Source organism: Erpetoichthys calabaricus, chromosome 16 (genome assembly GCF_900747795.2).
Source record: "Erpetoichthys calabaricus chromosome 16, fErpCal1.3, whole genome shotgun sequence".
NCBI lineage: Eukaryota > Metazoa > Chordata > Cladistia > Polypteriformes > Polypteridae > Erpetoichthys > Erpetoichthys calabaricus.
This window is the reverse complement of record NC_041409.2, coordinates 4,069,142-4,079,705: the sequence shown is the minus strand read 5'-3', so window position 1 is coordinate 4,079,705 and position 10,564 is coordinate 4,069,142. Positions and strand designations below refer to the sequence as shown.

Genomic DNA, 10,564 nt, shown 5'->3' with positions numbered 1-10,564 from the left:
TTTAAAATGGAATTAAAAAGCACTGCATATTTTCTCGTCGTAACTATACTGTACATTTTTCCTATTACACCTTGCCACAACTGAAAATGGCCACCGCGCAGCCTCAGCAGCTTTCCAACGTCTGGTGCCTCGCAAGTTAAAGCAACAGTCAACGTAGGTTCATTGGCGTCATTTTCTTTGGGCGGAAGTGTGGACGCCCAGTGCGGCTTCACACTGGTAACGCGAGCCAATCAATCCGAGCGCGCTTACCACCTTGTTCGAGGCAACGACTGGCTAACAAAAAAGTTACTGGCTAATTCATTGGTGCAGCCAAACCCACTGTTCCAGAAGGCCCGCCTATATGATTGTCTCTTTCTTCTCATCCCAAAGGTCTGTTACCGGACTCAGTGTGTGTGTGTCAGAGAGAGAGAGAGAGAAAAAGAGAGAGAGAGAGAGAAAAAGAAAAGAGGGGGGCATAAGGAGGGAGGCAGGCAGGCAGGCGAGCGAGCGAGAAAGCCTACAGCGAACTCACAATGAAGGTCTCCAAGGAATAAAATATTGGAACAAAGCAATGATTATAGAAATGTTACTATATTTATTCTAGTTTGGCAATGGAACAAGGTGAGGGTGGGACGTGAGCCGGTTATCCAAAGTCGCAATAAATTGTTCTGGGTCGCGTAACAGCATTGCGGGTCAGCCTTGTGGTGAATGATCCTTAGTCATCCTAGTTAAAGCATTTAATAGTCATAACTAGAACAGCCGTTATTCACAAGACAAGAAGAAGCTCGAGTTTTCGGCGGCAGGGGTAAGTCCAAGTCCGTAACAAACTATTTTAATTGCCTTTTTGTTGCCTACAGCTCGCTGATACGTGCTTTGTGTTACGATAGGCTCCCCGGGTAGCCTTGGCCGTTCGTACAGTATGTGTTTATTCCATCTATTTACCTTGTAATCACATCGTTCATTAAACAGTGTTATCTTGATGCGGTCGAGCGATTAAAAGGGTTTTAACCGGGGGTTATCGATCCCAAACAGTTCTTCTGATGTTTCTGGAATGTGACTGTTCTGTTTACACTTGTTCTTTTCCTAATTTACTCGCGAACTTTGAGATTAATTTTGCCGATCACCTAGAAGCGGAGGCTACTCACACAAATGTAAATTGTCAATGACTAGAAAAAGCGACCTTTGTTAATTTTTCCCAGTTTGTTGGGTTCAAAGTAGACCTTCCAAGGTCTTTTTGAAGAATGTACCCTAGCAGTATACAGTAGTTCAAAAGTTCCATTGTTTAGCACTTTGAATAGAGAATTGGAAAAAAAAAAAAAACCAAGAACTGTTAAACGGGGCCAGTTCAGTAAAAGAAAGTAAGGTTGCCAGACTGCATAGTTTTATTTCAATGGATTGCTCAATGACACCATGCTGAACCGCTGACTTGAATCTGATAAATTGGAATTATGTTGTTTTTAATTAATTTGGAGAATAGCAAATAAAAGATACACCTCTTGACTGCAAACAGCCATTTAGACCCTCACACCTCTTGGCTGTATTTAATATTTCATCACCTACAGACTGTAGAGGAAATGCCTCATCCCTGTGGCATGGCGCAAGTGGTAATTCACGAGATTCAGCAGCATTTTTATTTGTCATTTTACAGAAATCAGCTAATGAAATGAATATAACTGGCAGTGAGAAGACAGAAGTGCACCGTTTGTTTTTTGTAAAGTGACTTGAACTGGACAGATACTGCAATGGCGAAAGCAGTATTACCGTTCAAAGTTCAGTTTACATCAATACTCTTTAAAAAATATCACAGTTTGGTTTAAAACATTTAGATAAGGAAAAATCTTTTCTTCTTTTGAAATTCTGTGTGCACTTTGCACATTTATGACAAGGCTTCAAGAAAGTCTGCTTGCTGTCATTTGTTCTCATACTTTTACTGTTTAATTTAGTTATCATTTTAATAAAGGATACATAGATTTCAGTGCTCATGTATATATTATCTCGTGAAACCCCATTGTCAGTTTTTTTTTATTGTTATTTATCAAAAAAAAAAAATACAATTCACAACACACAGAGATGGTAGTTTATTTCCCTGGTCTTTCTGACACAAACGTCATCCTTTTGTTTTCCAGTCAGTGACCACATTATTAAGTCCACCTGTTTGTTAATGCTAACTAGCAACTCCTGCTAAGAGCCATGTATGTGGTTGCTACGCTATATATATGTATATAGCAAATTTTTAGGGGTTATTATTTTTCTACTGAACATTGTTGGTACCAGACAAAGTGGTTCTACCTGCTCTCCTGGCATTTTATAAATGCTGTAGTGTCTAGGGTTTTAGAGAATGATGTGATAATGTAAAAAATATTTGTGAGTAGCATTTCTGTGTGCAAAAACACTTTTGTAATAAGATAGGTCAAAGGAGAATGGTCTGTCAGTCTGAACCAAGATAACAGAAAGGCACGATTATTCAAATAAGTGCTGCTTACAGTGGTCCAGTAATGCATTTTTTTTTGTGCACAACATGCCTGATTGTGGATGAGCAACAGCAGCAGGAGACCACACTGAGGCTCACTCCTGTCAAATAATGCAGGCTGTTTACCTATCGGAAAAACTTCACTGTCTCATGATTGATTTTGATTCTTCCTATGACAAATTAAGGGTAGGGTCAGAATTAGCTTAAATCGGGGGTTTCCAACACGTCGCTCGCGAGCTACCAGTAGCTCACAACCCCTTTCCAAGTAGCTCGCCAAAGGGTTAATGAATCCTACATAAATTTGAAAACTTGATTAGTCATATTAGGGGTGGGTGATCTTTCCAAAAAATCATATCACGATCCACAATCTGAATTGCAATCTATCTTTTCAATGTGGCATACACTTAAGAGAATATCCAGACTCAAACTCATCGAGTCCTAAGTAACACTTTATTTTAAATAGCAAACAAAGTTGAATTCAATTGTTTTCTCCTCTGCTAGCTAAGCGGAGTTAAGGAACACGCCCCGAAGTTGGCAAGTGAGTGAAGGTCCCTCCCCACGGCCCGCTGCGTGTTTCTCGGATTCACGCAAATAAATCGGTACTGCAAGTGAACTATGATACAGAGCGAAATGAGAGAAGTCGCAAAATCAACCGGAATATTCAAGCAAATTATAGAAAAAAACCCGATCTAAATCTATTAGGTAGTTCTCTCGTGAAAAGTGGACAGACAGACAGACATTAGATTTTGTATATTGTATATTAGTCGTCTTCTTCTTCCGACTGCTCCCGTTAGGGGTTGCCACAGCGGATCATCTCCTTCCATATCTTTCTGTCCTCTGCGTCTTGCTCTGTTACACCCATCACCTGCATGTCCTCTCTCACCACATCCATAAACATTCGCTTAGGCCTTCCTCTTTTCCTCTTCCCTGGCAGCTCTATCCTTAGCACCCTTCTCCCAATATACCCAGCATGTCTCCTCTGCACATGTCCAAACCAACGCAATCTCGTCTCTCTGACTTTGTCTCCCAACTGTCCAACTTGAGCTGACCCTCTAATGTCCTCATTTCTGATCCTGTCCATCCTTGTCACACCCATTGCAAATCTTAGCATCTTTAACTCTGCCACCTCCAGCTCTGTCTCCTGCTTTCTGGTCAGTGCCACCGTCTCCAACCCATATAACATAGCCGGTCTCACTACCGTCCTGTAGGCCTTCCCTTTCGATATCTGTCTGTCACAAATTACTCCTGACACTCTTCTCCACCCATTCCACCCTGCCTGCACTCTTTTTCACCTCTCTTCCACAATCCCCATTACTCCGTACTGTTGATCCCAAGTATTTAAACTCATCCACCTTCGCCAACTCTACTCCCTGCATCATCACCATTCCACTGACATCCCTCTCATTTACACACATGTATTCTGTCTTGTTCCTACTGACCTTCATTCCTCTCCACTCTAGAGCATATCTTCACCTCTCAAGGGTCTCCTCAACCTGCTCCCTACTATCGCTACAGATCACAATGGCATCAGCAAACATCATAGTCCATGGGGACTCTTGTCTAATCTCGTCTGTCAACCTGTCCATCACCATTGCAAATAAGAAAGGGCTCAGAGCCGATCCCTGATGTAATCCCACCTCCACTTTGAATGCATCCATCACTCCTACCACAGACCTCACCACGGTGACACTCCCCTTGTACATATCCTGTACAACTCTTACGTACTTCTCTGCCACTCCCGACTTCCTCATACAATACCACAGCTCCTGTCAAGGCACTCTGTCATATGCTTTCTCCATGTCCACAAAGACTCGATGCAACTCCTTCTGACCTTCTCTAAACTTCTCCATCAACATCCTCAGAGCAAACATTGCATCTGTGGTGCACTTTCTTGGCATGAAACCATACTGCTGCTCACTAATCATCACCTCACTTCTTAACCTAGCTTCCACTACTCTTTCCCATAACTTCATGCTGTGGCTCATCAATTTTATTCTCCTGTAGTTACTGCAGTCCTGCACATCCCCCTTATTCTTAAATATCGGTACCAGTACACTTCTTCTCCACTCCTCAGGCATCCTCTCAATTTCCAAGATTTCATTAAACAATCTGGTTAAAAACTCCACTGCCATCTCTCCTAAACACCTCCATGCTTCCAATGGTTTGTCATCTGGACCAACGGCCTTTCCATTTTTCATCCTCTTCATAGCTGTCCTTACTTCCTCCTTGCTAATCCGTTGCACTTCCTGATTCACTATCATTACATCATCCAACCTCTTCTCTCTCTCGTTCTCTTCATTCATCAGCCTCTAAAAGTACTCTTACCATCTGCTCAACACACTCTCCTCGCTTGTGAGCATGTTTCCATCTTTATCCTTTATCGCCCTATCCTGCTGTACATCTTTCCCAGCTCGGTCCCTCTGTCCAGCCAACCGGTACAGGTCTTTTTCTCCCTCCTTAGTGTCCAACCTTTCATACAACTCATCATATGCCTCTTCTTGTAGCTTTCGCCACTTCTCTCTTCACCTTGCGCCTTATCTCCTTGTACTCTTGTCTACTTTCTGCATCTCTCTGACTATCCCACTTCTTATTTGCCATCCTTTTCCTCTGTATACTCTCCTGTATTTCCTCATTCCACCACCTGGTTTCCTTTTCCTCCTTCCTCTTTCCAGATGTCACGCCAAACGCCCTTCTTGCTCTCACCCTTACTACATCTGCTGTAGTTTCCCAGCTGTCTGGTAACTCTTCACTGCCACCCAGTGCCTGTCTCATATCCTCCCTTAACTCAACCTTGCAGTCTTCCTTTTTCCACTTCCACCATTTGATCCTTGGCTCTGCCCTCACGCTCTTCCTCTTCTTGATCTCCAACGTCATCCTACAGACCACCATCCTATGCTGCTTAATTACACTTTCCCCTGCCACCACTTTGCAGTCTTCAATCTCCTTCAGATCAGCTCTTCTGCATAGGATGTAATCTAAACTGTGTACATCTTCCTCCACTCTTGTACGTAACCATGTGTTCCTCCCTCTTCTTAAAATACGTGTTCACCACAGCCATGTCCATCCTTTTCGCAAAATCCACTTTTCTCTGACCTTCTTCATTCCTCTCCTTGACACCATACCTACCCATCACCTCCTCGTCTCCACTGTTCCCTTCACCAACATGTCCATTGAAATCCGCTCCAATCACCACTTTCTGTCCCTTGAGTACACTGTTCATCACTTCATCCAACTCACTCTAAAAATCTTCTTTCTCACCCATTGCACACCCAACTTGCAGTGCATGTTCACTAACAACATTCATCATCACACCTCCAATTTCCAGCTTCATAATCATCACTCTCTCTGACACTCTTTTTCACCTCCAAAACACTCTTGACATGCTGTTCCTTCAGAATAACTCCTACCCCATTTCTCCTCCCATCCATACCATGATAGAACAATTTGAATCCATCTCCAATCCACCTGGCCGTACTCCCCTTCCATTTAGTCTCTTGCACGCACAATATATCAACCTTCCTTCTTTCCATCATATCGGATAACTCTCTCCCCTTCCAAGTCATTCTGCCAACATTCAAAGTTCCTACCCTCAGTTCCACTCTCTTTACTTTCCAACTCCCCTCCTGCCTCCGGACACGTCTCCCCCCTCTTCTTCTCCTTCTCCTTCTTCTTTTTCTGCCATCAGTAGCCCAATTTCCGCCAGCACCCTGTTGGCTAACAGTACTGGTTGCGGTCGTTGTTAACCTGAGGCTCGACCGATCCAGTATGGAAATTTGTATTGTTGTCCGCATATTGATTTGGCAAAATTTTACTCCGGATGCCCTTCCTGGCATAACCCTCCCCATTTATCCGAGCTTTGGACCGGCACAAAGAAACACACTGGTTTGTGCATCCCCTGTGGCTGGGTTTGTATATTATATATTAATAAACCTTCAAAATAATGTGCTGTTAAAGTCTCAATAGCATTCTCTGCATTTCTGGAGCTTAGTAGAGCCAGACAACTGTAAGAATCTTCACCAAGCAGCTCTGAAAATGTCTGCTTTGTTTGGGTCAACATACCTCTGTGAGTCTGCCTTTTGTGACATGAATGTCATGAAATCAAAGTTCAAAACAAGCCTGACAGATGAACATTTAAATGACTCCGTAAGAGTTAACCTACAGTAAGTGGCTACACTCCACCATACACCTGCCTCTCTTGTTGACTCCATGCAGTGCCAGTCATCTGAGTAACTAAAAAACACATCACGCATGCAACTGGACCTGTGAATAAAGTGACACAGTGACATGGAGCAAAATGACAAATGAATAAGGAATCTGTGTATTTAGAATTGCATTGTTTTGTTTTGACAGCATTCATGTTTTAATTCAGTGGTGTGAGATGCATTAGAAAATGCATACAGACATACAAAATGCACTTGCAGGTGAACTAAATATTTTTTATGATGTTTTAATGCAAAATGCGAGTTGTGGACACCAACATTTTGTAAATGTTCAGGCAAAACAAGCTTATGCAGTTTGTTTGGGTTGAAATAAGCTATGAGAATAAATTTTAGAAAACATGAGTAGCTCTCGGCCATTTTCATTTTGTAAAAGTAGCCCTCAGGGCAAAGAAGGTTGGAGACCCCTGGCTTAAATACTATGGATCAATAGATGTGTCCTCGTTGTATCAACAGTGCAGGCTATTGGTAGTAGCATAGATGTGTGGAGAGTGATTTTTGGCACTCTTTAATACTAGTTGAGTGCTATTTGAATGCAACAAGCATTGTCATAGTCATGCATATCCTTTTATGACCATAGTCTATCTTTCTTCAAATAGATACTTCCAACAGAAGAAATGTCTTGTCGCAAAGCACACACAAACTCAGCCTAGTTCAACACACATGAGTTTGTTTTTTAAGTCTTCAGATTTCAATGAAATAGAGCACTTCAGGGATGAGGTGAAACAGGAGATTTGTGACATAAATATTTGGTTGAATGAATATATGAATATCTGCTGAAGCTGTGTGATTCATCCCACTCAGTATGGACCAGAATGCCTATGGAAAATTTCCAGCAACATATTGAAGCCATTTTATGAAGATTTCAGGCTTTTTTTCAAAAAGACTTCCTATTCAATACTAGATAGGTATATCTAATAAAGTGAACACTGAGTGCAACTTTATTAATAACTTTAGCATTACATATACTTTGCATATGTGCCGGTATTGACTTTGTGACCCTTTGAAATAATGGATTATGGTGAAAGTCACGTCGCTGTTGGGTACCTGCCTTGTTTGTGATTTGATTTTGTGAAATTTGTTATTCTATCTCAAAGTGCTTTGGGCAAAATATTTAGTAGATTCAGGTGAACCTCACCAAACAATTTGTGGCACTTTTTATTGCAAAGTTTTATATAAAGAGAAGGAGTTATGGCTTCTTTCAAAAATGGAAACTTTACAAAGAATTTATCAGTAATTTGCTTGTTTGAAGACATTTGTGATAAAAGCTGGAGTCAATATGATGGAAAACAAGATCTTGAAATTTGTCAGGTTGAACTATAGTATAATTATTATGTATTTCTCATGTTTGCCCATGTGTGAATGACCATGCATCCACTTTTGGGCACACTTAAATACTTGCCTTCAGTATGAGCAAAGCCATAAACTTGGTGAGTAAAGCATGTAAAATTATCACAAGATGTCCTGACGTGAATGTGAGTAAACCAAGAGACTTTGTGAGTACCATAGAAGTGCATGATTAGTTGGGTAGTTTTCAGAAATTGGATTCAGTTTGGTATTATTATTACAGAATTTCTTACCTACAACACAGAAAATATAAATATAATTTTACACACAGTACAATCAAGCTGACCGTCAAAGAGCTTTCAGCAGTGCACTCTCCTAACTACCTCTGACATTGTATAGAATACAATTAAAAAGGAAGAATTAAATCTTTATAAAATAAATAGCAACATTTTAAGTCTTTTCTGGCTATTTCCAATTCCAATATATAGGTGTTATTCATGCACAATCAGGTACAGTATAAAAGGTCCTTTGTCTTAGAAGACTAAGACATAATGGCTGCTAATATAAAGGTGCAAGATATGTGAAGCGGCCAGCAACTTTGCTATACTTCTAAACAGCATGAAGAATTCAGACATTCTACTGTCACTAATTTTTATTGTTGTAGAACACTTTCAAGAGTTCACATCAGGATTTTCTTGTGTGCTTGCAACTCCAGGACAGACTTTCACATAATATGTTTACTTTCAGTCTTTGCACTACAGCCACACAGCAGCAACTATAGGGTCTGATCAACACAAGTGTGGTCTTAATGGATGGGTTCCTCATCTCATCCTACTGCCAATATTGCACATTTCCACCATGGTCATTTACTATGCAGCCAAATTCTTTGCTAGATGATCACATCCTATTTTTTTAAACAGTGGGCCTCAAAATATCAAAATAAAACAGAAAGGACCAAACAGAAGCCATCTTTAATGCAGCCCTACCTTGAAAGTGATTGTGTGAGTTTGTTTTGCAAGGTTAGCTATGCTAAGAATGTATAGAAATACATTCCCCCCCCCCCCCCCCCCCCCCCCCCCCCCCCCGCTGCCTGTTAAGGGAGTAGTACCCTAATCCACTTCATCCCCAGTAAAACATTTGTGAAATAGTTGAAATGGAATATGTTACATTCAAACTGAGTTTCTTTTAGCAAACTTTGACAACACATCCATATTGCTTTACTTTTTTCTTTCAGTTTTCTATTCAAAATGTTGTTTATCACTGAAATATGTATTTGTGATTTAAATGACATAATCATTGTGAAATTGGAGCCTATTCAGAATGCATTGGGTGCAAGACAGGAAACCACTCTGCACAGGACTCCGGCCCATTGCAATGATTCAAGTATATTGTACAAATATGTATTAATTTGGAAAATGGTAATAAGAAAAGAGACATGGAACATGATCACTGATGCCCAAAAACTTGTTTTCTTTTATACATCTACACAAGTGTTCTAGTGGTTGTGCTTACCTGTTGCACAGCTTTCAGAATTGCTGCCCCCTTTCTTGGGATATCTCTCTATTATATTAAAAAGGTTTTCTGTCGTGTCTGCAATATTCAACCTTGACCACTCCCCTTCACACCACTTGCCCAATCATTACTCCCACTGCTCACATCCTCTCTCTGTAGCCCCCCCCCTCGTGACACTCTCAGTGCTAATTCGCCCTTCAACACAGTCAGCTGTAACGGCAAGGCAGAAAAGCAAATTATTCAAGAACGATGAATTTTAGGTCGCGATAGAAAAAGAGCAGCAAGAGCTGATAAAGAACGCTGAAAAAAAGAAAATGAACAAAAAGAACTGCATATATTTCATGGCTTTCTTCCCTTTAAATTTATCAAAGTGGGGATTTCTAACTATGGTGAAAATGGGTTGGTGTGTTCAAAAACCCCAAGATTGATTTTTTTTTTTTTTTAAATACCTGTCTATCTCCTGATCTGTCCTTTCAAAAACCATTGACTTTGAATTGGTGCACACAATTGAATCATGCTTTGAAATGTCTGTTCAGCAAAGTTAATAACTTTAAAGTGCTAAATATATCTGAAATGGTATCAAATTTATGTGAAATTTTAGTGATTTATTATTGAACATGGTGTGTTACGTTTGGTAGTAATCTTTTGTTCTCAAGACACTTTAGATTTGCTCCTCTAAGGGAGTGGATAGTGCTCTAGCCAGACAATTTCAGATTTAATTTAGAATAGTTTTTTATTATTTAACTTAAAAGATTTCAGGCTGCATAGGTTTCAGTTTTGTTTTTTTGTTTTTATTAGTTTTCCTTTTTTATTCTCTGATACTCTGGTTTCCTTTTACATGCCACTATGTGCAGTCACTGTCTTGCTTTTAAAGCTGCAGGGACAGACTTTGGCTTCCTCTGACCTTTTAAAGGAAAATTGAATTCAGAAAATGAATTGGTTGGTTATATATTTTCTGTAAGCACTGTAAATAGTGTCTCAGATACTTGCAGAATATCATGCAGTATTTTAGGTGTTATCTTATATAGTGCTTTATATGTATGCCATCTGCCAGTGTTGTGCTGCTCATATTTACAGTTTATGAGGCTTCCTGTTTGGC

General features: G+C 40.4%; 1 protein-coding gene across 2 annotated transcripts in view; it reads left to right on the top strand.

The window, feature by feature from the left end:
• The first annotated feature begins 387 nt into the window (after window positions 1-387).
• The window catches only part of sphk2 (sphingosine kinase 2), a 69,126-nt gene continuing 58,949 nt past the window's right edge, over window positions 388-10,564 (top strand). The window contains exon 1 of one of the 2 annotated variants that reach the window (XM_028822130.2): window positions 388-600. The gene's annotated coding sequence lies outside the window, so the exon portion shown is untranslated. Of the gene's footprint in view, window positions 785-10,564 lie in introns of both variants that reach the window. The other variant, XM_051920160.1, reaches the window with a different exon arrangement.